The sequence below is a fragment of the Triturus cristatus genome, chromosome 9 (genome assembly GCF_964204655.1).
Source record: "Triturus cristatus chromosome 9, aTriCri1.1, whole genome shotgun sequence".
NCBI classification, from domain to species: domain Eukaryota; kingdom Metazoa; phylum Chordata; class Amphibia; order Caudata; family Salamandridae; genus Triturus; species Triturus cristatus.
Window position 1 is genome coordinate 18,795,770 of NC_140592.1, and position 25,307 is coordinate 18,821,076.

Sequence of the window (25,307 nt, forward strand, 5' to 3'; positions counted from 1 at the left end):
GATTGGCAGGAGTCCAGGGCACACTCAGTCAAAGTACATTCAGCAACTCAGCAAAAAGTGGGGGCATACCATGCAAGAAAGATGGCACTTTCTCACACACAGCACACGCTTCACAGACAACAAACGTCAAGATAATTTCTTAAAATGTAATTAACTCTGCATCACCGCCTGCAGCCTGTCGATCACTTCCTCTCCCTCTCAGCAGTCACTCACACTGAGGCGGCAGCGGACTGTTATTACCGCGTCTCTGCCCTCCACTCTGCTCCTTACTTGTAGGTGCCTTGTGAACAAAATGAGCAGGCAGCTGAGCCCAGAGCAGGGGCAGTGCTTTACTGCATTATAGCTCAAATCTGGGGCGTTCAGAGCTGGCGGCATACAAGGCTATAGGGCACCGTGCACAGCACTGCTTCCAAGCAGTCAGCCCAGCTGACACCTCCGAAGGTCCATTTTCTCCCCTCCTCCCCCTTTATATGTGTACCCAACCGCAACCCCATGTAAAGTCTACAGGCCCGATTCACAGAACTAACTTAAGACAAAATCCTAAACTTACTACCATTTTGGTATTCACAGAAGGCACTTACTCATTTTGGTATTCACAGAAGGCACTTACTCATTTCGGTATTCACAGAAGTTAGGAGTCCTAACTTTAGGACTCCTAAATGCCTTCTGTGAATACCGAAAGTCTTAAAATTAGGATTTTTCTCAGTTTAGTAGTAGCATAGCTAGGACTCCTAACTTTAGGACTCCTAAATGCCTTCTGTGAATACTGAAAGCCTTAAAATTATGATTTTTCTCAATTTAGTAGTAGTAAAGTTAGGAGTCCTAACTTTAGGACTCATAAACTGAGAAAAATCCTAATTTCAAGAGTTTCGGTATTCACATAAGACATTTTGTGGTACTTTAAAATTTGGGACCGCGTAGGAGGCAGGGCCCTACCCTGCCTATTCCGGTATTAGCGAACCGCGAATGGCCAATGCAGTATGTACAAGTGCTTTGCATAACTTATCGTCGATAAATGCACTGTGTATACGATATTACACATTGACTTCGTGGGTTCCATTTTGGAGCGGAGGCCATCTTATGGTTGCCCTCACATAGGCTACACATCAAGGACAAACACCGGCCTTTAGAACACATGTGCCTTCTATTGACTTCTCTGTGACCTATGCGATTTGGCTCCACCGCCCCAGGTCAGTCCGGTCCCACGAGCTCCCCGTCCTATGGCCACCTGTGATTAGCATCAGGGTTTGACACACCATAAAGCGTTTTCATCCCACACAAGCCTCCGGCTAATCTCTTTCACTCCTGACTCTTCCTGCTTTATGGCTTGTTTTACAAACAGGAGGTGCCCGTAATTATTGGGGTCTGCTGATATCTGATGTGGGATCTGAGCCTCGCTGGGTAAATAATTTTGGGCTGGCTGAACTGGAATGTGGGATGGTCATCATGACTCTGCCTTTTCGTTTGTAATGAATGACCATATCGTAAAACGAGGAATGTGTGCCTGAAGCATGATATTTTGTATATAAGGAGAAGGCTGTTTCTGTAAGTTTAAGCAGTCTCCTGAGAACATACATTGTGTTGTACTTCTCGGATACCTGTAATTGGTCTGCAGCCAATAAACAATATCTTTGACTTCACCTAGAAGACTCTGTGTTTCTGTGGGTCTGAAACAGGAAGAACTCGAAGTCTTAGGGTGTGTTCCCCTGCACTGCTGGGTTTTAAAAACCCAGTACTTCAGTTGGCGCCCAACCCGGGGCGATTTCAGCAGTACCGGTCCAAGCCAGAGGTTCGTGAGGAGCTTCGTGTGGAAATTCCGGAGGAAGGCCGCCACTTCATCGACCCCTGCATGTCGTGGTGGTCCGAAAGTCTTTTCTGCGAGGTTCTCCGCGTCCCGACGGCTACGAAGGACTGCTGCCCTGATTAATCGCCCTGTTTTAGACCCTTGACGATTTGGTAGAGCGAAACAATTGAGAGAGTCTTCTGGTGACGCCATCGATCATCGATACCTCAGTTAAGTATAAGTGGTGCGTCTCCCAGTTTGTTTGGTATCCTTCGGGAATTTGGTATCCTTCGGGATCGCTTTGATTTGGAACTTGCAAGTGCCAAAGCCAAAGGACTCGTGTATTCACGAGATTATCGTATTCGATACTCCTTTGAAGTTTGAAACTAGACTAGTGAGCGAAGATGCCTGGTTCTAGTGTATTTGGAAGTTTGTTTTGTTTGGGTTGTAGAAGGGATTCCCAATTGGAGGATTCGTGCCCGGTTCCTCCAATTGGAACTCCAACTTATGAGCTTTATGTAAAACATGGCGTGGGCCCCATTGCATATAATGAAGTATGGATCCGATACACCAGAAAGGACGGTGTTTTAAAATGGCCCCAAAATGGTAGTTTCGATACAGATATCTTACATAATTTGGAAGTTAAATTATTTAAAAAGAAAGCCCGGCCGGCGATGTTTGATTCTTTCCGCCTATGGCGAAAGGAAGCCAAACAGAAGGAAATTAAGCTAGCGAAAAGGAATAAGAGAGAAAAAGGTATGTCAATGATGCAAGCAGCTGTGCAATTTAAAGATAATGAGGAGGAACAAATGAATGAGCAGTTACATAGACAGCGCAAACTAGGGATCGATAAATGTTACCCAGTTTTGTCACCCCTTCCACAAGATGAGACAAAAGAGAAAGAGAAAGATTCTCTAATGTCCCATTTGCTAAGTTCGCCACCCCCGTATGCGCAAAACGCCACAGCGCCTCCCCAGCTCGTAAATGTGCAGCCTCCAGTTAATGTGCCGCAAGCCTTCCCACAGCCGCCAGCTCCCCCTCAGCTGGCTCCTATCCCTACAGCGCAGCCCTCTCAAGGGCCGCCAATCTCGTTACCTGTCTCCCCTGCGCTTCCTGCGACTTTGCCTAGTACATCAGCTGCCTCCCTTGGCGCTCTTCCTAACACTGCCCCTGTACCTGCATCTGCACCCGTTTTTCTTCCCTCTGTCTTTCCCCCCGTTTTCACCTCAACTTCTCCTTCTGCACGACAACGAATAGCTAATGTAGTTACTAGTTTAATGTCGCCTCTCTTTGGGTCATCTAGTATGACCCCTGGTTTACAACGTAAGCAGTTGCGTAGTCAGCTGCCTAATCCTGAAGAAAAAGAGGTATTAGACCATATGGCACGTAGGTGGATTGTTTTTTCTTCACTCTATGATGTGGAGTCAGATGTTAACGTTTTTCACCAATGGGACGCCCCAAAACAGAGGTATGTGTTTGAGAAAATGTGTGAATTCCTCTGTGAGGAATTGGAAGATCATGGTTCAAACACAAACCCGCAGGAGTTGTGTCGAGTGCGATTTGATTTTGGAACAGGTACAATTGTGGGTCCCGATGTAGATAAAGCAGTTGCGATTTTACTGTCCTTCAGGAATGATGATTGTCAACAATCATTGTTCGAACAGGAATTCCCTGTGGGGAAAAAGGTAAAAGCGCGTCAATATCCGATGCGTGAGGTTCCTCCAGTTTGGAGGCCTGGTGATGCTAATGCTAATCCACCTGTTTTAGCCCATTTTCAGCGTATTTGGGTACATGTCCCATGGAAGCGTTCTGAAGTGTTAGCGCTTAAACAGACATTGCCTGACCCCCGTAAAAACACTGCAGGATATTATAAGGAGTTATCACAAACTGCAGAATCGTGTGTCATGAATCTAGCTGATATAGATATGTTGTTCGGGAATGTTGTTCCACAGCCGTTATGGAGATCCATTCGTAATGTAGATCACGCTGCAGAATTGGGTAACACATGGGCTAATATCGTTGCCGCAGACACTAGACAAGTTGGTGGTGCAAAACCTGAGCCCCTCGTAGCAGAACTCCCAGGTAGAATTATTACATACATGAAAACTTTAATGCCCGCGATGCGCGTGAATTGGGATAAACTATCCGCATGCAAGCAGAAGAAAGATGAAACAGTGTCCGATTTCTTTACAAGGTTTGAAGAAACGTTTATCGAGCACAGTGGTAAAGACATGAGTACTGAAGGTGGCCAACGGTTATTTGTTGATAAATTTGTGCAGAATCTACTTCCCGAGTTGTGTAAGAAATTAAAAGATTCAGAGAGTTCTTGGGCTGTTTCCTCTTCAGCGCAAATACTGGCTACTGCACAGTATTACGAAAATAGGGATAAAGACGAGAAGGATAGAACAGACAAGAAAACGAAAGAATTGAAAACGAAGGTCCTTTTACAGCAGGCTTATCCGCCACGTGGAGGTCAGAATAATTATAGGCAAACCCAAGGTATCTATCAACAGCCCCAACAGTTTCAGAATAACCAGCAAATGAATGGGTATTATCAACCACGTATCCCTATAGGTCCCAATCAATGTTCATATTGCAAAGAGGAAGGTCATTTTAAGTATAGTTGTCCTAAATTGTTGCAGCGTACTAATAATGCGTATGGCGCAAGAGGTAGAGGTGGTCAGCAAGCTCCTAGAGGTAGAGGGCGTGGAAATGTTCCCCAGAACGCGCGTCCTCTTCCGCCTCAAAATACGATAAATAGCTTTGATCAGCAAGCCAATGCAACTGGTAATACAGCTCAGTACTACAATGATGATTATTATGCAGAAGACGACAATGTGGAAGGTAATGATTACTAGGACAGCCATAGACAGAGAGAGGGAGTTGTTTCAGTGCCAGTGGATCAGAGTGGACCGTATGTTAAGGTGACTACAGCGGGTGTAACAGAGCCCTTTCTGCTGGACACTGGTGCTGCAAAGATTTCAATCATGCATTCAAAACTCCCTGGCGCACCTTTGTCTGGCGAAATGAATGTTTCAGTAGGTTTTTCTGGCGCCCCAGTTAGGAACCCGATTTCTAGTCCTATGCCCCTTTCTGTTGGACCTTGTGAGCTAAAAGCACCCCTCATCCTAACGACAGGTTGTGGTGCAAATCTGTTAGGGTTGGATTTGTTAAAAAGATTGCATGCAACATTACATTGTTCTCCCTCAGGAGTACAACTTACATTGGGTAAGGAAGTGATTTCCCCAATGTATTTGTCAAAGAATAAACTGCCACCTGAATTGTCATCCCTTCCGGATGTCCTTTGGGCTACTGGTCCCAATGATGTGGGTCTCTTGGAAATACCGCCATATGTGGTCACTTTAAAAGCCAATGTCAGATTGCCACGCATTCCTCAGTACAAGATAGCTAATGAAGGTCAGAAAGCGTTGTTAGCAATTATCAGTGATTTGATTAAAAAGGGTGTAATTGAAGAGACAAGAGGCAACGTTTGCAATAGTCCTGTTTTACCTGTTTTAAAACGTACGGACCCTTCACAGCCACCTGTTTACAGATTCGTGATTGATCTTAGAGAGGTAAATAAGATTGTTGTGCCACAGTTTCCAGTTGTCCCTGATATAACTGCCTTGTTAACCATGATTCCAGCCTCCGCTGCATGGTTCTCAGTGATCGATCTAAAGAATGCTTTCTTTAGCATCCCAATTGCAGAGGAGAGCAGGGACATTTTTGGCTTCAGTTTAGGAGGTCGAAGCTTCCGCTTTAAACGCGCTCCACAGGGCTACTGTGAAAGTCCATCAATATACAGTCAGGCTTTAAAGGCGCAGCTTGATGCACTTGTTTTACCTAGTGGTGCTACCCTCATTCAGTACGTTGACGATTTACTAATCGCCGCGGATACTGAAAAGATTTGTAAAGAAGCTACATTGTCATTATTGCGTCATTTGTCTGCCTCGCATCACAAAGTGTCTCTCTCAAAACTACAATATTGTCGACAAGAAGTGACCTACTTAGGTCATCTCTTATCGAAGGAGGGAAGGAAACTGACCCCAGAAAGAATTCAAGCCATTGCACAATTAAGTGTGCCAAGAACACAGAGAGAAGTGCGTGCTTTCATGGGCATTACTTCATACTGTAGGCACTGGATCCCGAGTTTTTCTTTGCTGGCAAAACCTTTGTTAGCATTAACCTGTAAAAATACACCGAATCCTGTCCCATGGTCTGAAGAGTGTCAGAAAAGTTTTTTGGAATTGCGAAATGCATTATGTTCAGCTCCTGTGTTGGCTACCCCCGACTACAGCAAGCCTTTTACATTGTATGTTCATGAAAAGGAAGGTTGCGCATTATCAGTGTTAACACAGCCTTTTGGCGACAGACCGCGTCCATGCGCATATTTTTCGTCAACCTTGGACCCGGTAGCGAGGGCATTGCCAAGTTGTTTGAGAGCCACAGCCGCAGCAGCTGTGTCTATTCGACAGTCTGCTGGACTAGTGATGAATAACACATTGATTGTAATGGTTCTACATGCTGTGGACACATTGTTAAACCGGACTAAGACACAACACTTAACTAGTGCTCGATTGTCAGGGTATGAATTGACACTGTTGGCAAACCATATACACATAAAGAGATGCAACACGTTGAATCCAGCTACATTATTGCCGATTCCAGCAGACATAGATGAGATTGAGCAGCATGATTGTCTGTTCAGAACAGATGAAGAGACGTAAGGGAGAGTGGATCTTAAAGATACTCCCCTAACTGAGTGTGATGGTACCTTATGGGTGGATGGTTCGTGCTTCAAGCTTCCGAATGGTGATACGACTGCTGCATATGCTATCACGACTTTGCACACGATTGTTGAGACTGCACGCATACCACATAAGTCGGCTCAAGCAGCAGAATTAATTGCCCTTACAAGAGCATGCGTGTTGTCTGAAGGAATGAAAGTGAACATATATACTGACAGTCAGTACGCCTTTGGCGTGGCCCATAGTTTTGGGCGATTATGGAAAGAACGTGGGTTCCTGACTTCGCATGGAGCTAAAATTCAGAATGGTCAGTTGGTGAATGATCTCCTTGAGTCACTGACCCTACCGTTGCAAGTTGCGATTATGAAATGCAGTGCGCACAAGAAGGTCACTGATGATGTTGGTCGTGGTAATGCATTTGCTGACGAAATCGCGAAAGAAACAGCAAGAGATGTGAAGACTCGAATGTATGTTGCAGGCCCTGCAAGATGGGTTGGTGATGTTGGAATGTGTGAAGACACGATAGAGAGTGTGAAGTCCCTTCAAGCTGAAGCCACAGAGAAAGAGTTGAGCAAGTGGAGAGAAAGTAAGGGTAAATTGGATGAGAATGGTTGTTGGGTTGATTTGTCAGAACATCGGCGATGGTTGCTACCTGATGCATATGTGCTTCCAGTGGTTACTATGGCACATGGAATGGCACATATCAGTGTGAAAGGAATCTGTAAGTTGTTGGCTCCAGTATGGCAGAACGCTGGAATTCCCAAGTGTGCAGAGAATGTGGTCAAGAATTGTATGGTATGTTTGAAATACAACCCTGGTAGGGGAACCCCAACTCCAGCTGGTCATTTTGCGCCTCCATCATATCCATTTGAGGTTTTGCAGCTAGATTTTATCCACATGGAAAGGTGCAACAACTTGAAATATGTACTGGTTGTTGTTTGCGCTTTTTCAAAATGGATAGAAGCATATCCCCTAAAAGACAACACTGCTTTATCCACAGCCAAAGCCCTTGTGAAAGAATTTTTCCCTATGTTTGGAATGCCAAGAATGGTGTGGAGTGATAATGGGAGTGAATTTGTGGGGCGAGTGATGAAGAATGTGTGTGAGGGATTAGGCATTAAGCAGAAGTTCCACGCTGCAAATCACCCCCAATCAGCTGGATTAGTAGAGTGCTACAATGGCACTCTGAAACTCAAACTGGCCAAAATCCAGGCGAGCTCCGGTCTTAAATGGCCTGACGCTCTGCCTTTAGCACTCCTATCAACAAGAATGACTGTGCATTCACGAGTGGGACTTAGCCCATATGAGATCATATTTGGCCGCCAAAATTCAGCGAAATCGAAAATCCAGTACTGCTTGACTATCTGTATGAATTGACGGCTAAATTGCGTGTTTTACACCAACAGGTGCACGACACTCTGCCCCAGGCCTCTGAAGCTCCAGGACACCCTATCGACCCTGGCTCGTGGGTGCTTGTGAAAAACTTTCAGCGAAAGAACAACGATGAGCCCCGTTGGATCGGCCCTCACCTCGTACTTCTATCGACAAGATCAGAGGTTCGAGTGAAAGGGAAAAAGAATTGGATACACGGCGCCCACTGCAAACGGATCCCTTTGCCTCTACCATATGACCGGTGGGTCCAGGAGGGTATCGCTGATTCTGAAACTGTCACTGTCCCCCGTTTTGTGCCATTTAGTGATGCACGTGTAAAGGGAACGACTTCAGAACGAGAAAGCGACGATATTTTGCAGGAAGCTGTGCCACCGTCAACTCGAATAGACACCACAGAGCCTGAACTCTTGTTTCAAGACCAGACAGTACCTGGCAGACACCGCTATAATTTGAGGCCAAGGCCTATGGACAAATAAAAATTCCCTTCCCTTACTATTTTTTTGATATTATAGCTCTCCCATCTGAAGGACTTTTTGATTTTTATTTTTCGAACCACCATCCGGGTTCAGCCGCAGGGTCGCGGTGCCAAGACTTCGGGGTACAGGCCGAAGACGTTAGGTCAACGGTTCTGGTTGGTCTGGGGCGTTCCCTGGACTGACAGGCGTACTCCTTAGCAGAAGATACTCACCCGCCGCGAGCGGCACGATTAGAGGATGGAGTTTTTCAAGATGGAGCGACCCGCTGAGGAAATGAACTTTAAGACGAAAATATGTAGAATAATGAAGAGCAAACATTTTGTATTATTATGTCTGTTTATATTATTTAGTATGATGGTGTTTACTATAGGTTATGTATTCTTCTCCTCTCAAGTGCCATTTGCACCCACTGTACAGCCTATACCTCCTCCTACTGCCTCCTTACACTCTTTCCACCCCCTGCCTGAACACGAACAAGCTAGACGGTCTGAGTTCGTAAACAACTCGTTTATCCAACTCCTGCACCAGCACCAGCTAGTTATGAATACAACCAATTGCTGGGTGTGTGGTTTAATGCCACATACCATTAATAAGGGTATCCCATATCTAGTGCTGCCGTTTAGCTATAATGGATCGTCATGGGCATTCCAGACGATGTTTCTTTTTGCATTAGATGCCTACTCCCCGCGACAACCGCGTTCCATCAGACCTAGCACAAATAATAAAGCCTTAATGAAAGGAGTTGCCGATATGAGCAGAGATATCGACGCATACTCATCTATTCCCAAGGATGAATTGCGAGCTTATGTAGGTTGGAACGCGACGGGGTATAGCATTAGTCTGGGTGAAAGGCAGCGGAAAATCTCATCCCCAATTTGGGTCGTACCCCACATAGGTCAGTTCTGTCTGCAAGGTAATGGTCAGAATCCAAGAGCTCAACTGGGGAAAAGTGACTGTACTGAAACGTACACTTTTCCATCACAGTTTTCCCCTGCATTTTTGGCTGCCAAGGGTACATATTTTGTTTGCAATGACCGAGCATATACATGGTTGCCCCCTGATTTCTCGGGCACATGTTATATTGCAAACTTGCTACCGCCAACATTTACTGCTGCCTCTGATTATCACAAGACCAGGGTTGTGAGAGGCGTTTTTAGTCAGGAGGATACTGCCGGTCAGGAAGCGGGAGACTTCTTTTTGGGTTTCCTGCCGTTTTGGGGACCGATGGTCAATAGTAGGAACCTGAGACAACTGACTCGTGTGGTTGAATCCACTGTTAATGTAACGGCTGGTGCCCTTGGTAATTTGACAGCTGAGCTCCAAGCGGATCGCCTCATGACTTTGCAGAACCGTATGGTTCTAGACGTCATACTTGCAGACCGTGGTGGGGTATGTAAGGTCATCCAATCTAGCTGTTGCATTTTCATACCAGATAACGCTCCAACAGTTTATCAAGCCATCTCCAAACTGCATAAAATATCTGAATCTATTCACGTGGATAAAGGAGATTGGTCACTGATGGGGTGGTTCTGGGAACTGATATCTGCCTGGGGTTGGAAGATTCTGATGGTCATTGGAATGATCTTAGCCATTCTTTTCCTGTTCTGTCTGTGTGTACAGTGTGCTCCCGCGATATGTGGCCTCTGTGCTACATTATGTGTAAGGAAACCTGTATCGAGGGACGAGCTAAGTAATAGGATGATGCTACAGCAACATCTCCATGACTTCATGAATATAGACCTGGACTCGGACTAATATGAGTATAGTTATTGCCTATGTAAGGGCAAAAGGAGGGTCTGTGGTACTTTAAAATTTGGGACCGCGTAGGAGGCAGGGCCCTACCCTGCCTATTTTGGTATTAGCGAACCGCGAATGGCCAATGCAGTATGTACAAGTGCTTTGCATAACTTATCGTCGATAAATGCACTGTGTATACGATATTACACATTGACTTCGTGGGTTCCATTTTGGAGCGGTGGCCATCTTATGGTTGCCCTCACATAGGCTACACATCAAGGACAAACACCGGCCTTTAGAACACATGTGCCTTCTATTGACTTCTCTGTGACCTATGCGATTTGGCTCCACCGCCCCAGGTCAGTCCGGTCCCACGAGCTCCCCGTCCTACGGCCACCTGTGATTAGCATCAGGGTTTGACACACCATAAAGCCTTTTCATTCCACACAAGCCTCCGGCTAATCTCTTTCACTCCTGACTCTTCCTGCTTTATGGCTTGTTTTACAAACAGGAGGTGCCCGTGTTTATTGGGGTCTGCTGATATCTGATGTGGGATCTGAGCCTCGCTGGGTAAATAATTGTGGGCTGGCTGAACTGGAATGTGGGATGGTCATCATGACTCTGCCTTTTCGTTTGTAATGAATACATATGAATGACCATATCGTAAAACGAGGAATGTGTGCCTGAAGCATGATATTTTGTATATAAGGAGAAGGCCGTTTCTGTAAGTTTAAGCAGTCTCCTGAGAGCATACATTGTGTTGTACTTCTCGGATACCTGTAATTGGTCTGCAGCCAATAAACAAGATCTTTGACTTCACCTAGAAGACTCTGTGTTTCTGTGGGTCTGAAACAGGAAGAACTTGAAGTCTTAGGGTGTGTTCCCCTGCACCGCTGGGTTTTAAAAACCCAGTACTTCAATTTAGGAGTCCTAAAGTTAGGACTCCTAACTTCTGTGAATACCAAAGTAAGTAAGTGCCTTCTGTGAATACGAAAATGGTAGTAAGTTTAGGATTTTGTCTTAAGTTAGTTCTGTGAATCAGGCCCTACATATGTATTTGGTTTCCTTCATGCAGCAACACAAAGAGAAGTCTGTTTTGTATCTGTTGAAATTAAACGCAGGCTTTCAAACTGTTGACTATCTGGTTAGTCAAATATACTGTTTTTTCACATGTGTGGTGTGAAACATGCTTCAGTGACACTTATATGGGCTTCCATTGCTAGTGTAAATGGAAAAACATTGCCATTTACAACACCAATAGCTCTAACCTTCACCAATGCGAGACCTATTGCATTGCAAATGCTTGTTACTATTTCCAGCTAAGGAAGGCAATAAAGTTATTGTTTCCACTAGCCAGGGAATTTTTACATTTTCACCATTTTTTCACGACCCTACTTCCCTATGCACTAACCATAATTCCCATCACGAATTTAAGTGCTCTCGCGTCTACGTAGGTCGTAGCACGCCCCACCCGGTAGAGGGACGGCAAGGCCCCAATGATGAAGCATGACACTGAATCAGGTTTCAGTGTGTGTGGGGTATTTTACAATTTCGTTAAGATTGCCCTTCTAACATCAACAAGAAGGAGCTTTGATTTTTACCACACCATCGTTACAATCAGAACCAGTAAAGTCCTAGAGGTATCAAGAAATATAACAGTAGAATCTTTATGTTGTAAGAAAAGGCTCCCAACCAGCACCAGGAAAACTGTGAGACAGGCCCTCATCACCAGCCGACTCGACTACGGCAACACACTCTACGCCGGCACAAACTCAGACCTTGTGCAAAGATTCAAGGCAATACAGAACGTAGCAGCCAGAGTGATCCTCAACCTGACCAAGAGAACACACATCACCCATGACCTCAAAGACCTCCATGGGCTCCTCATCCACAAGAGATGTCAGTTCAAGCTCCTGACCCATGCATACCAAACCGTCCACAACATCGGACCACACTACATGAACCACTACCTGACTTTCCATTAACCCACCAGAAATTTGTGCTCCGCACACCTCACTCTCGCACAAATGATATGCATCCAGCTGCATCAGAGGACACTCGTTCTCTCACCTCATCTCCAAAGCATGGACCACTCTCCCTCTCCACCTGCGCACCTCAACCTCGCTCAACCACTTCAGGAACGAAGTCAAGACCTGGCTCTTCGACTGAGACCCGAAGAACTGCCACCCCCCCAGGGCGAAGTAGCACATTACAAATACTACTTGAGTGATTGACACAATTATTTTAATGTAACTTCACATGTAATTGTTTCTAGTTCCTTCAGCAGGTGATCACGGGCAGCCATCTCCTGAACGTCTGGCTTTGTTTTAGCTGATAAATCTGTTTAAAAATGCAGGATTGCAACAAAGATAACTGGGTGCTCTGCTGACGGCCACAATGGGATAAACCGAGAGCGGGGTATTCTTCTCTGAATACAAGACACTATGGGGACATTCTCAAGGACTTATCGCTGAGTTAGCGGCACTTTATCGCAGCCAAGTGCTAGCAACCAATAACACCAGTTTACCTGCAATAGCCGGCGCTAAAATTATGGCCACGGATGATACCGCCAACTAACGCTAATGATATGCAGACTAGGCTTTTCCGTGCAAAAAGCCGCAACAAACCACTTCGTAATATTCACAACGACCATCAAGATCGGCGATAACATCCCTAAACATGCGATAAGGCGCGTTAGCGTTAGTGTTAAGTCAGAACAAAACCTGCACCAGAAACAGTAGCCCAGCCCACAGCCACACCAGATGAACAACAGATGCCATGGAGCCACTGATCATGCAGCTCGGACACCCAAGAGGGCCACAACACCCACCATCATCACCCCCCAGCCCGCCACCCCCCTGGGCCCTACCCAGGCCCCCCCCCACCGGTCAAATATATTGTACATCAACCTTACAAATTCATGAACAAAACAATTCGCCTGATATCGCACAACCACAACAATCAACTGACATGTGTGGCCAGAGAAAGGAGAATCAATCATTCATCTTTTAATTCCAAAAAACAATATTTATTTTCAAATAAACTCAATACAACTATTCTGAAGAGTCATAGCGGGTCATGTCTGGACAATCTGTAAGTCACAGCCTGCAAAACAAAACACAAGATAAGAAGGTGTGTCATGCGCTCATCAAAGGACAGAGAGAGAGAGAGAAAAAAAAATAGAGAGAGAGAGTAAAAGAGAGAGAAAGAGAGAGAAAGGGGGAGAAAGGGGGAGAAAGGGCGAAGGAGAGAGAGAAATAGAGGAAGAGAGAGACAGTGAAAGAAAGAGAGGGAGAGAGAGAGTAACAGAGGGGGAGAGAGAAAGTGAAAGAAAGAGAGGGAGTGAGAGAGAGAGAGAGTAACAGAGGGAGAGAGAGAAAGTGAAAGAAAGAGGGAGAGAGAGAGTAACAGATGGTGAGAGACAGGGAATGAAAGAGAGGGAGAGAGAGAGACAGTGCTGCCCCTGCGCACCCAGGCCTCACTGCTCACCTTCCGCCACCGGCGTGTCTCCAAGAGGGCCCACCACATGCCGATGCAAGCTCCAAGCCCAGGCCCCGCTACCTTGGAAGCCTCCACACCATGCAGCCCCGCTCCACAGTCCACCAGGTTGCACACTTGATTCTGGGTCTTGATTTTGCAATGACAGAGATCACATCAGTGCACACGTCATCATTGCAGGCTGCACACCCACTCAGCCCAACAGGTGCCACTAACTCTGTGAACCGCAAAGCAACGCCATGTGGCAGTAGGCCCGTGCCAGACGCCGTGTATCCGGTGCCACCAATTCTGTGCAACGCAAGTCATGGACCCTCTATGATTGAGTCCCGTGATATGCCAGGCGGATGCAGCCATGTCACCTCAGGCAGTGGGGAAGAAGTGGGACAAGTTGCGTCGTCGTCCCCCCCTTTATATGTACGCCGAGTGGGCTGGCTCAGCGTACGCCAGGCCAGCGTAGGGGTGTGAATAATTATCCCTGGCCTCTGGGCGTGGTCCTTATCTGTGCTGCACAGGAAACAAACTGATGCGTGTGTCTCCGTTGCAGTGTCGGCGCCACACGGCCCGCCATCGACAATGTTGCATGCACACGGAGGGCGGACGCACACGAAGGGATTGTACAAGGAGCGCAAGGCCGCTCGCGGTCTTGGCTCATACATGCCAACTGGTGTGTGTGCTTCGCTATTGGTGCACCATAAGCCTAAGGCCTCGCATCAATTGCAGCGCGAGAGACACATCACATTTTCAGAATGCAAGCAGTAGTCAGAGTAACATTAGGGATGAAAGCTCCCTTGTCCCAATACAGAATGCGGAAGGACATCTGCACCTACATAGCAGATGATGACGACTCCCACACTACACACAGCGGTAATGATAGTCCAACATAGCCACACCCCACACACAGATGTCCTTGCTCGAGGGACTCTTGCATGGAATGCCCTTGACACTTACGTACACAACAACACATACGTCCAAACGTTGCACACTCATACGACCCATTGCTCTGACCAGTGGCATATTATCCACATTACTGACGCAGGTCAGGAGTGTACCGGTTCTTCGAGAGCCACCAATGCAATGGCAGAACATTCCGGGCACATGCACAACCCCCGTCACGTAGGACTGTACCTTGACCGAATGCTGCATTTGTTGGGGGCACTGCCACTGGCAGTGTTGCACATCAGTCACCAGCTAAGCTTCCGCCTTGCCAACATCACCTACATTCAGCCTGTGTTGCAATGTCGATCGAGCATATTCGAGTGGCCCATGGATGTCTGCCTATCCAAGAGGACGGTAGCTGAACTGGATACTGACATGTGTGCGTGCTCCCTGTTGGCCCACGACCAGAAGTGTCATCGTGATACCCGTTCATGGGATGCCTTGATACTTGGCATACGTGCTTGCAGCCGGACATGGGAGACTTCACAACTCCTCGTGTGCAGTGACCACATTGAGACGCTCCCCTATTGGGCTGTGATGCATATTGGTGTAAGGGGGTGGACGCAGCACTTCTGTTCGGACCATTGCACAGGTCTCATCACCTTGTTGCATCCTGGAGAACTGTTAACATATCTCACGATAACAGTGGACATGGCTGCATTCGCCTGGACTCAGAATACATAAGCGGACAACAACGCGGGTTGACACACACCTGTGCAAGTTGAGTGGACAGCGGCGCTTGGCAACGTACCTCAATCTGACATACTGCTGGAGGGAGAGTACACATGTAGGCATGCGGAGAGATGTAGTGATGGCGAATGTGATGGGGGACACTACTTCAGGCCTGCCAACGACTGACATTTCATACACAGCACTAGTTCAAACATTGTGTGGGTCAAAGGCGTGAATTTGCGCAGTTGCTTTTTCATGGCAATGGGGCCACGGCTAGTGCACACCTTCCCAATCATCTCATTGGCCATGTGGGTCACGGTCAAACATGCACATTGTTGTCATTTTCCAGGGTGTGCCTTTTTGTGCAATCAATGTCACTACATTCATCCATACTTACATACTTGGTCGATCATGGACATGACACATCTGTGTGCATTTTGAATGTTTAGTTCATGTTAGGTGGAGTGTGGGAGCTGGAACGGTACATGGCCATGCAAACCCCACATCACTTTGTGGACCAATGGAGGGCCAGCCAGAGCCCTTTAGGGCTTGATGGGTACATCGTAAGATGAAGAGTACAGTCCGCAGTCAGATTGCTGTGTCATTGGTAAACAAATAATACATGGCTGTCCATGTCGAAGTCCAAGGTGAGTGTAGCAGAGTGCTCCGTGGGACCGTGGGAGGTGTTGTTACAGGAATGATGCGGAGGGCAGAACCAAGCTGAAACAGGGCATGTAGCGGAGATGAATGCTAATGCCTCCTCCTTCATACAGAGGTTGATTCACCCGCATCGTCGTCCTCTGTGTCATCTGGCTGACATGTGGGTGCTGGTGTTTGGTCTACAGCACTGTGTGCCACTGACACATCAGAGGCCGATGGTGGTATGGCCGCAGCACTGTGTGTCACTGACACATCAGGGGCCGGAGATGTGTGTGTAGCAGTACCAGCAGCATTCATTTGCGACTGCCTTAGTGGCAGCAATGCGATGATTAGGATCTGCAGGGCGTGGAAGATCCCAAGTAGTCTTCGCTGGTGTGCATCCGTGGCAGCCATTCCTTCTGCATGCCTCTGCTCCATGTTCTCCATTGTCCTCAGCATCTGTGCCAACTCTCTGCTGACATCGCTAAGGCCGCTCTGACCAGACAGTTGGTCTGGTCTCATAGTCATGACTCCAGCGATGTCGGGCATGGATTGTTGGACATCATCGAGTGAACTGTGGGTGTCTGTTAGGGAGTGTAAGTGGTCCCTGATGTGACTTGGACACACACGTATGTCATCTAGTTTGGCTGCCATGAGTTCGAACTCCACCCGCACCTGTTCAGCCACCTCCTCCTTGCAGTGTAACACCTGGCCTTGGAATGCCATGTGTACTTCTGTGAGGTTCTGGGATCCAGCAGTGGTGGTGGGTGCTTCCTGCTGTGTGGTCTGTGCAGGGGGTGGGGTCTCCTGGATGCAGCTGGGCTGCCCTGCTCCTGGAGGTGGTTTGCCGTAGATGTCCATGAGCTGTTGTAGGGCGTCGGTGTCGAAGGTGTGGAGGTCCTCTTCATCATCACCGATGAGTTGTCTGGTCTGCTCTGCAGGAAGTGTTGATTGTCCCTCTGCAATGTGAAGTGGAGATGCATTTCAACATTGTACTGACGTGTATGTTAACGCATTGTTCAAGTTTACATACTGAGTGCATGACAACGTACATTGTGACTGTTTAGGAGGAGCTGACTATTTGATGCGGGACTGTGGCCATTTGAACTACATCACGGATGTGAAGCGGTACACGTACATTTTCATTTCACACTTTCCTGCTATGCCAGATGTGATTGGCCAGTTTCTACGCACAAGCAAAACCAGTTGTGTACTCTGTTCTGTGGTGAAAGTGTTGCACTTTGAACCACATTGTCGTCGATGGTGATGTGCTGTGTTTGCTATGTGTGTGTGCTGCAGTGTGCCTAGGAGATCAGGCACATGGTCCAGAGTCATTGTGGGTGTGCTGTACTTAATTGTGCATGTGTGCCATTGTGCCCATCTCCCCCCGTCCCCCCAGTCCCTGTTCGGTACTCACCCTGGGGCTGTTGTGTCCAGTCACGTCGAGCAGTGTCCGGACCCCCGACTCCTGCCACCGTCTCCCCACTGATGACTGTGGAGACCAGTTCCTCCTTCCTCCATGTCATCCAGCTCCTGGTGTTCCGCTGGACCGCCACCTCCAATCTGCATTGCTGCCTGATGGTTGTCAGCGAGTTTCTTCTTGGTTTTACGCTTCGCATCATTCAGCGTCTCTTGAGCTCGCCAATTGTCCTCCTCCACCCTCCGACTGCATTCACCTTGTCCAGGATGTCCTGCCATATTACATTTTTATTTGCCAATGGCACGTTGGGGGTGACGAACAGTTGTTGGTGGTGTTCTATCAACTCCGTGATGATGAGCCTGTTTTCCTGCAGACTGAACCTCGTCTTCCTCATCATCTTATCCTTGGCCTTCCGTGACCCCGAGGTCCCAGGCTGGTCCTCCTGGGGGCTTCTGGGCGTCTGGTCGTCCTCTGTGCTTGCTCCGGGTTCCTCCATGGTGCTACGCAGTTGAATTTATTTTGTTTGTGTTTCTCGGTGCTTTTATGGTGCTTTTTCACGCATGATGCATGGGACTTGCAGGCCTGTCTCTGGTTAGCACTGATTTTTGTATTGTGGTTGGCCACATCGCCACTTTCTTCGCGTTGGGGTTTCACATTTTTTCGGCGTCGCGTTGTTTTTAACGCGGTCATTTGGTGCGTTATTGTTGGACAGGCCACATGAAGGGCTTGCTCCCTCCCCGCATGACAGGGCCCAAGCCCCGGCCCTCCAGGTGTTACCCACAGAAACAACCAACACCCCGTCTCCAGACGGAACTCCTGCCCCCGGACATCTCTGTATCATGGGGCCGAACCACTACCGGCTCCCTCGGCCGGACCGGCCGCCATCTTGGACACGGCACCACGAGGCCGCATGGCCTCAGCTCGACCCTAACCCTGGGCCTGGCCAGGCCCCGACATCCCGGCACCACCATCCACCCAGGAGGTGAACGGACCACTTGGCAGGTCGATGGGAGAAAGAAGTGTCGATGGCTCTCCCCCGCCAGGTGCCGATCGCCCTCCAGCTCCCCCGGGCACTGGCTCCACCCCCCTGCTGGGTGTCTGGACTCCCTCATCCCGGACCTCCCGACCTCCAAGTGCGAGGGTCCGGACATCAAAGGGCGCCAGACCTATAACTAGGACAGCTCCAGAGCAGGAAGGTAGTTGTATCCTGGAGTCGAGAGACACCGAGAAGAACTCATCCTTGACGGACTACTGGCGCTGCCGTAGCCCTGCCTTGTGAACTATCGTCCTGCCTGCTGGCGCTGCCGCGGCCTTCTACATCCTCCATCCTCGTCGGGACCTGCTGGCGCTGCCGCGGACCGTTGCAACTACCACCTTGTCGGGACCTGCTGGCGCTGCCGCGGACCGTTGGAACCACCACCTTTGTCGGGATCTGCTGGCGCTGCCGCGGACCGTGTAACGACCACCTTCACCGGGACCTGCTGGCGCTGCCGCGGCCCGTCCGGCTAGAACACCGAGCTCGAGGATTGTGAGCTATCCATCATCGCATCTACCAGATTGGTAACCAGACTGTCCCGCTACCCCCTTTCCCAACCAAGAGACTAGAATCGAGGGGACCCCTGAGTCCAGACATCCTTGTACCATTCCATCGTACCTAAGAGATCGCTTATGAAGAACGTTAAACCTTATCCTTGTGTGGTGTACATCTGTGGGGGGGAAGTTATTCGTCTGTACGATCGCTGGAGACGGCTCTCCCCGGAGACCTCTCCCCTTGTCCTCGGCCGACCCTCCCGGTCTGTCTAACATTGGTGGCCAGCGGCGCGATCCGAATCAACGCGTAATCGTACAGAGAGTAACTCACCCCACGACGAAACCACAATGACAACCAAAGAGAGCGGATCCACCGAGAAATTCCAAATGGAGAAATTGGAAGAGTACAGCCATCGTGAGTTGAAACAATTCTGCATTGAACTAGGCATTGCTACCACCGGTCTGAGTACTAAAGACGATTTCAAGCACGCCATTGAGTCGTGGGCAGAAACCGGGGCCGCCAGACCCCCGGACCAAAACATTGCAGCATCAGAGAGGAACACCACGGCTCCCGAGGAGCGAAGAACGGGCCTCTCGCAGGAAGAGATCCAAGAGAGAGAGAAAAACAGACTACATGAGTTAGAAATGGCACGGCTCAAAATGGACGGTGAACTAAAATTAGCCGAACAAAAACTGAACCTAGAACATCTGCGGCTCCGAGAAGAACGGGAAGAAAAACAGAGGCAGAGAGAGCTCGAAGAAAAGAAATTAGCATACGAACACGAGCGCAAACTGGCAGAAATAGACCTACGGAAGCAGAACAAAGAACCGGAGGTGCCCGGGCGACCGCGCACCCCGGGAGCGACAGAAAAGAAAGTCCACATCCCCAAGGATGTCGTTCGAGAGTATGTCCGAGAGGACGACATACAACAGTGGTTTAAGGCCTACGAGATCGCCATGACCTCCCACCGGATCGATCGAAGTGACTGGGGAGCCGGTCTATGGGGGAGGTTCGTCAACGAAGGACGCGATGCCCTGCTACAGCTCCCAGACCATCAGATGTCATCCTATGACCACATGAAGGCTGCCCTCCTCACCCGTTATGGGCTCACACCCAAAATGTACCGCCAGAGGTTTCGAGACTGCACCCGGATCCCGGGTACAACTTGGGTGGAATATGTCAACTATTTCAGCCGAGCCTTCGAGGGTTGGATCAAGGGAAGCCACGTAACGACCTACGAGCAACTTTTTAATCTCATGGTGTGGGAGCACCTCTCTAACAACTGCTTCGTCGAGCTCAGGCAGCACCTCCTCGACAGTAAATTGACTGACCCACGGCAACTCGCCGCCGAAGCTGACCGGTGGGAAAGCACTCGAGTGGGCCGGAGAGGGCCACACGAACAGAACTGGAACAACCAAGGTCAGCACCGCCCCCGAGGAGGTGGAGGAGGCCAGGGACGAGGAAGAGACACCGTGCCGGCCGCTCCCGCTGCCAGAACCCCGCCCCCGGCCAGCCGGGGCAACCCCCCGATGCGCCCGGGGTTCCGAGCCAACGTCACGTGTCACCGATGCCAGCGAGTCGGCCACTACGCCAATGACCCGAACTGTCCACAGAACCAAACTCCGAGACCCCGCCAGGTAGCTGCCGCCGCCCTGGGGGGAGAACAAATCTCCGAGGAACAGGAAGAATACGAACAGGCACAACAAGAGTGGGAACCGGCCGCCATGGTTCTAGCGTGCCTAGGGGGAAGAGACATGGTCCCGCGGGCTCCCCTACCCGCCAACACCAGGAAATATCGCCAGTGGGTGAACATTAATGGGCGCCGGGCCGAAGCACTATGCGACACGGGGGCCAGTGTGACGGCCGTCCGCTGTCACCTGGTAAAACCGGAGCAGATCCTGCCGAACATTCTCTGCCCCGTCCGCTCAGCCGACAATTCAGAGAGTCTATGTCGGATGGCCTGCGTCCCCTTCGAATGGGGAGGAGTCTCCGGCATGCTGAAGGTGACGGTCCGGGATGATGCCCCCGTGGATTGTCTCCTGGGGAATGATCTTGAGAGTTCCCCGTGGGCCGCCGTAGAAAGAAGAGAACACCTGGGGATGTTGGGCCTCCCGGACTGGGCGTGCGTAACCACCCGGTCCATGGCCGCCCGTGCCATCCCCCGACCAGAAGAACCAGAATGGCCCGCACCTCCTCCCCCGATCGCTCCAGTAGAGGACACCGACTATACCGACCCCCCAGAGCAAACCCCCGAAGGGGTCGCTCAGCCCCAGGACCTTCCCGACCTGGCTCAGTGGCGTCAAGAAGGGGGGCCCACCCAGGAACAGTTCCGTCAAGAACAGAAGACCTGTCCCTCCCTCGAGGGACTCCGCCAGCAAGCCCTCGCCCAAAGCGCAGGGGACACCACCGGAGCCCATTGGATCTATTGGGACAACGACCTATTGTACAGCGAACAGAGAATCGCGGAGTTAGGGGCCAGTCGAGTGCTGGTGGTGCCCCTCCGTTTTAGAGACTTCCTGTTAAAGTTGGCCCACGATGTCCCTCTGGCTGGACACCTGGGCCAGGACAAAACATACAGTCGCCTGGTGACCCACTTTTTCTGGCCAAAGATGAGGAACGACGTCCTCAACCACTGCCGGACCTGCCACACATGCCAGGCCAGCGGGAAGAGCGGCCGCAAACTCAAAGCACCTCTGCAACCCTTCCCAGTTGTCACCACCCCGTTCGAGAGGGTGGGAATAGACATTGTGGGGCCCCTGGACCCCCGTACAGCACAAGGACATCGGTTCATCCTGGTACTGGTGGACCACGCCACCCGCTACCCCGAGGCTGTGCCCCTGCGAACTGTAACAGCCCCGGTGGTCGGCCGGGCCTTAATGGGGATCTTCTCCCGGGTGGGCTTCCCCCGAGAAGTCGTCAGCGACAGAGGCACAAACTTTATTTCGAAGTATATGAAGTCCCTCTGGCAACAGTGCGGGGTCACCTACCGATTCACGACCCCCTATCACCCTCAAGGAAACGGACTAGTCGAGCGATTCAACCGCACGCTCAAGGGAATGATTGGGGGATTGGAAGAGCCCCTCCGTCGCCAGTGGGATGTACTACTTCCGTGCCTCCTCTTCGCCTATCGAGAAGTTCCCCAGAAGTCCCTCGGCTTTAGCCCTTTCGAACTCTTGTACGGGCACCCTGTGCGAGGGCCCCTCAGCCTAGTCAAAGAAGGTTGGGAGATGGCCCCCCTACAGCCCCCTCCAGACGTCTTCAAGTACCTCCTGACCCTACGCAACCAGACCCGGCGATTCCGAGAAGTGGCAAAAGCGAATCTTGAGGCCAGTCAGGAGGACATGAAAAAATGGTACGGTCAAAATGCCTCCTCCATCGAATTCGAACCTGGCCAACAAGTGTGGGTGATGTCCCCCACCGAACCATGTGCCTTGCAGGACAAGTGGACGGGGCCCTTCAAAGTGGTCGAACGCAAGAGCCCCGTCACCTATCTCATCGATATGGAATCTCCCCGGAACCCCCTCCGGGTCCTCCACACCAACAGACTCAAACCCCACTTTGTGCGCTCGGAGCTCAGCCTCCTGATGGCTACAGACAGTGGAGCGGAAGAAGACTCCGAGCCTCTCCCTGATCTCCTGAGGACTCGGGAGAAAGATGGTTCCGTGGACGGGGTCCGGCTCTCCGATGCCCTCACCCCGGAACAGCGCCAAGGCTGCCGGGACCTCCTGCTGCAGTTTGCTACCTTGTTTTCCCTCACCCCAGGGGTCACTCCCTGGTGCTTGCACGACGTGGACACTGGGGACAGTCCCCCTATCAGACACCGGGCATACCGCGTACCAGATCGGGTGCGGGCCTGCATCCAAGAGGAAGTATCCAAGATGCTCACGCTCGGGGTCATCGAGCCCTCGGACAGCCCCTGGGCCAGCCCGGTCGTGCTGGTCCCCAAAGCTGCTACCCCCGGCACTACTCCTGAGCTCCGATTCTGCGTCGACTATCGGGGCTTGAATGCTGTCACCAGAACCGACGCTCATCCCATCCCCCGAGCGGATGAATTGATCGACCGCATGGGGGCTGCCCGCTACCTCAGCATCTTCGACCTGACAGCGGGCTACTGGCAGATCGGTCTCACACCCCGGGCCCAAGAACGGTCCGCCTTTTCTACCCCCGATGGCCACTACCACTTCAAAGTCATGCCCTTCGGCATGAAGAATGCCCCAGCTACTTTTCAGCGTCTAGTGAACCAGGTCTTGGCGGGGCTCGAGGAGTTCAGCGCCGCCTACCTGGACGATATCGCTGTGTACAGCCGCCACTGGTCCGACCACCTCCACCACCTCCGAGAGGTCCTGCAGGCCCTCCAGCGGGCCGGCCTCACAATCAAGGCCGGCAAGTGCCAAATTGGTCAGGGATCCGTGACCTACCTCGGACACCAGGTGGGAAGCGGTCTGGTGGCCCCTCTGCAACTCAAAATCGCTGCCATCCAGTCCTGGCAGCCCCCCGTCACGCAGACCGAGGTCCGAGCCTTCTTGGGGCTCACCGGCTACTACCGGCGGTTCGTGAGGGACTATGGCAGCATTGTGGGGCCCCTCACGGGACTCACCTCCAAGAACCACCCGAAGAGGATCAACTGGACCCCAGACTGTCAAGCGGCCTTCGAGAAGCTGAAAGCCGCCATGTGCACTGCCCCTGTGCTCCAGGCCCCCGACTACAGTCGGGAATTCATTGTGCAAACAGATGCCTCCGACCATGGCATCGGGGCGGTCCTCTCCCAGCTGAACTCCGAGGGACTTGACCAACCGGTGGCCTTTATCAGCAGACGCCTCCTGGCCCGAGAACAACGCTGGAGCACCATCGAGAGGGAGGCCTTCGCAGTGGTGTGGGCCCTCAAAAAGCTCCGGCCCTATCTCTTCGGTACCCACTTCCGGGTGCAAACAGATCATCGACCACTGCAATGGCTAATGCAGATGCGGGGGGAAAACCCCAAACTATTGCGCTGGTCCATCTCCCTGCAGGGGATGGACTTCACTGTGGAACATCGACCGGGCCAAGACCACGCCAACGCAGATGGCCTGTCACGCTTTTTCCGCCTCGACGAGGAGAGTCCCCAAGAGGATGGGTGACTCTCCCCGCCTTCAGCTGGGGGGGACGCATGTTGGACAGGCCACATGAAGGGCTTGCTCCCTCCCCGCATGACAGGGCCCAAGCCCTGGCCCTCCAGGTGTTACCCACAGAAACAACCCACACCCCGTCTCCAGACGGAACTCCTGCCCCCGGACATCTCTGTATCATGGGGCCGAACCACTACCGGCTCCCTCGGCCGGACCGGCCGCCATCTTGGACACGGCACCACGAGGCCGCATGGCCTCAGCTCGACCCTAACCCTGGGCCTGGCCAGGCCCCGACATCCCGGCACCACCATCCACCCAGGAGGTGAACGGACCACTTGGCAGGTCGATGGGAGAAAGAAGTGTCGATGGCTCTCCCCCGCCAGGTGCCGATCGCCCTCCAGCTCCCCAGGGCACTGGCTCCACCCCCCTGCTGGGTGTCTGGACTCCCTCATCCCGGACCTCCCGACCTCCAAGTGCGAGGGTCCGGACATCAAAGGGCGCCAGACCTATAACTAGGACAGCTCCAGAGCAGGAAGGTAGTTGTATCCTGGAGTCGAGAGACACCGAGAAGAACTCATCCTTGACGGACTACTGGCGCTGCCGTAGCCCTGCCTTGTGAACTATCGTCCTGCCTGCTGGCGCTGCCGCGGCCTTCTACATCCTCCATCCTCGTCGGGACCTGCTGGCGCTGCCGCGGACCGTTGCAACTACCACCTTGTCGGGACCTGCTGGCGCTGCCGCGGACCGTTGGAACCACCACCTTTGTCGGGACCTGCTGGCGCTGCCGTGGACCGTGTAACGACCACCTTCACCGGGACCTGCTGGCGCTGCCGCGGCCCGTCCGGCTAGAACACCGAGCTCGAGGATTGTGAGCTATCCATCATCGCATCTACCAGATTGGTAACCAGACTGTCCCGCTACCCCCTTTCCCAACCAAGAGACTAGAATCGAGGGGACCCCTGAGTCCAGACCTCCTTGTACCATTCCATCGTACCTAAGAGATCGCTTATAAAGAACGTTAAACCTTATCCTTGTGTGGTGTACATCTGTGGGGGGGAAGTTATTCGTCTGTACGATCGCTGGAGACGGCTCTCCCCGGAGACCTCTCCCCTTGTCCTCGGCCGACCCTCCTGGTCCGTCTAACAGTTATCTTGGGACTATTGCATGGTGCCGCCGTGTTGAGAATACAATGTTAACACTGTTATTTTCCCGCGATAGACTGCGATGTGCAAAGTTGCGTTAGGCTAATTTTGCGATAGTTATCGCACGTTCTTGAGAATATCCCCCATGGGCCTTATTTAGGGGACCCCAGATATAGGCTCATGGATACCGAACTCAGTAGCAGGAAGGGGCGTGGCTCAGGATTGTTA